Source organism: Suricata suricatta, chromosome 4 (assembly GCF_006229205.1).
Source record: "Suricata suricatta isolate VVHF042 chromosome 4, meerkat_22Aug2017_6uvM2_HiC, whole genome shotgun sequence".
Lineage (NCBI taxonomy): Eukaryota > Metazoa > Chordata > Mammalia > Carnivora > Herpestidae > Suricata > Suricata suricatta.
Genome location: NC_043703.1, coordinates 40,106,821 through 40,109,979, shown reverse-complemented (window position 1 = coordinate 40,109,979; position 3,159 = coordinate 40,106,821). Strand labels below are relative to the sequence as shown.

Here is a 3,159-nt window from a genome sequence, read left to right as displayed (position 1 = left end):
TGTACAATAGTGAGAAGTATTCTTTGAGAGCATTCTTCCAAATTGAATAACCTAACCTCAATTAGGGTATGACATTTTTGAATCTTTTATGGAATAATTCACGAGATTAAACTACACAGTGTTAAAAGTTATCAAAATTGTAAGTTTTGACATGGATTCACCCATGAAAACACATTAAAATCAAGATAATGAACATATATGTACACCTTCAACTCTTTCCTCGGGCCTCTTTACAGTTTTTCCAAATTGCTCTCTACCAAGCACTCCCCATCCCTAAGTAGCCACTGGTATACTCTCCGTCATTAATAAAATTGTATTTGTAGAAATGTATATAAATGTAGAATAATAAGAATCTACTGTTTTGTCCCTCCTTTCACTCAGCATACTTTTTCTGAGATATATTCATATCGCTGTATATATTCAATATTTTTAATGTTTATTATTATTTTTTTGAGAGAGAGAATGTGTGCAAGTGAAGGAGAGGCAGAGAGAGGAAGAGAGAGAAAGGGAGAGAGAGAGAGTCTCAAGCAGGCTGTTGGCACAGCAAGGCGCCTGATGAGTGCTCAGTCTCATTACCATGAGATCATGACCTGAGATGAAATCAAGTCATATGCTCAAACTTACTGAGCCACCCAGGCACCTTCATATATTCAATACTTCATTGCTTTATTTGCTGAGTAGCATTCTCTAGAGTTGACACTCCAATTTTTTTTATTGATTCATCTATTCATGGACATGTGGGCTATCTCCAGTTTTTTCATTATACACATAAACTTGTGTGAACATTTTTGTATATATTTTTTTGTGTGGGCATATGTTCTTTCTTTTAATGTTTATTTATTTTTGAGAGAGAGAGTGCAGGGGAGGGACAGAGAGAGAAGGAGACACAGAATCTGAAGCAGGCTCCAGGCTCTGAGCTGTAACACAGAGCCCAACATTGGGTACATTGTGTACATATGTATGTATGTGTTTTGCTGTAAGAAGTCAGTTATTTTTTTTTTTAATTTAAACACAGTATTTTGGATTTATCCACACAAGTTAGTTATTTCATACAGAAAGGTAAATCTGTTCCCTGTTTCTTCCCCTCTTTCAAGATATATCCACGATTATCCTTTACTTTAGAATACTTTCTTCTTCATAGTTTAATAGTCTGTCCAAAGATAAACATTATTTATAGTTCAGATAAATAATAAAAAAACTATTTTTAAAAATCAGATTTAATTGTTCTTGATTCTTTAACCCAGAGATCATAGTATTTACAGATTCTGCAACAGTAAACATTTAAACTTAAGAATCATTCTGACTTTAATTATGAATCTGAAATATTTCCTACTTCATATTTTTCAATTGAAAATTTTTAATTTCAAATTTTTGTTTTGAGAAAATAAGAAATCTGTGTATTGTGTTGCCACTAATTTAATAGATGTTTATATAATACAGCAAACAAGATTCTGTGGGGATACACGTACAGATAGCACATACAATACTAAAGCTTGGATTTTTGAAATCAGGGTGTCTATGAAGCATTTAAACAAATAAATTAGTAGAATGTTTATGTGTTTGTCTAGAGTTCATTGGAGGAAGTTATACATTTTTGGCTGTATTAATAAATAGCTAGCCAAGTTCTTGAGTATGATACAGTATCAAAGAGAGTTAAAAAGAGAATAATGATTAAATTTGATGATGTGATCCTGGAAAACTGAAGTACAGAGCCACAAATTAAAATATGAAGCATGCAAGAAGGCAGAATGGGGAGTATCCAAAGCTCTATTGAATTGTTGAATTAAATAAAAAGAATATTCTTCTCTTTCTTTTTTAATGTTTATTTATTTATTTATTTATCTGAGACACAGGGAGCACAAGCAAGGGAGGGGCAAAGAGAGGAGGAGTGAATTATCCCAAACAGGCTCTGCGCTGTTAGAACAGAGCCCAAGGTGAGGTTCAGACCCACAAACCATGAGATATGACCTGAGGAGAAATCAAGAGTCAGAGGCTTAACCGATTGAGCCACCCGGGGGACCCTCTTCCCTTACTAAGACAGCCTGTATTTTTAACTCTATAACTCAAAATAGTTTATTTTTCATTTCTAGAATTTATTATTTTATTTTTTTTAAATATTATCTTATTTTGAGAGAGAGAGACTGAGTGTGAGCAGGGGAGGGGCAGAGAGAGAGGGAAACAATCTGAAGCAGGCTCCAGACTCTAAGCTGTCAGCACAGAGCCTGATGTGGGGCCTGAATCTGTGAGCGAGATCATGACCTGAGCCGAAGTCTGACACTCAACGAACTGATCCACCCTGGTGCCCCTTCATTTCTAGATTTTAATATGCAAGGCAAGTTCACTTGTTGCAAAGATATATTCATCTACCCCTCTCTTTATGTTGAGGAAAAGAAAGTCATATTATTAAATAGGCCTAAGAATGGAGAGAGTGTAATTGAAGACTTTTATCTGAGCCTGAAGTATACAGTTTAATTTAATAATTATTTATTAAATGCCTATTTTTAATCAGTTAATGTTTTAGGAACTGAGTGAAAAAAGAAAAGCATCTCTGAGACAGGATAGATTACATAATTTGCAGGGTTCAGTGTCAAATGAAATTATATAGTCTCTTGTTAAAACAAAACAAATAAACAAAAAAAAATTCAAGGTGGTAAAAACAGAGAATTAAACTAAACCCAAAGGATGCGTTTCTGTAATTTCACAGGTCACTGAGCCATAAAACCAGTCCAGTGTGAAGTTAAATCCTGTGGGAAGAAATATATGATGTATAGAGTTTCCAGTTATTCCCAATCGTCCCTTAAAATCTCCTCCCTTATACTCTAAAGAGAAGAATTAAAGAAAGAAAAGATATTCTCCCTTAACATCCCTTGAAAACATATTCTGTTGGAACATTAATTTGAATATTTCAATATAATTTGCATAACACTAATGAACAATAAATATTTCTATAAATATTTAAAGTAAACTGTGAAAGGCCCCATATAGGCCACATAGTCAATAAAAATGCAGTTTAAAATTCTTCAGGGCACTTGTGTGGCTCAGTCCCTTAAGTATCCAACTTCAGCTCAGGTTATAATCTCATAGTTTGTGAGTTTGAACTCCATTTCGGGCTCTTATGCTCAGAGCCCGGAGCCTACTTTGGATTCTGTGTCTCCCTCT

General features: G+C 34.2%; 1 pseudogene; it reads right to left on the bottom strand.

The window, feature by feature from the left end:
* The window catches only part of LOC115290555, an 82,348-nt pseudogene that overhangs the window by 6,543 nt on the left and 72,646 nt on the right, over nt 1-3,159 (bottom strand).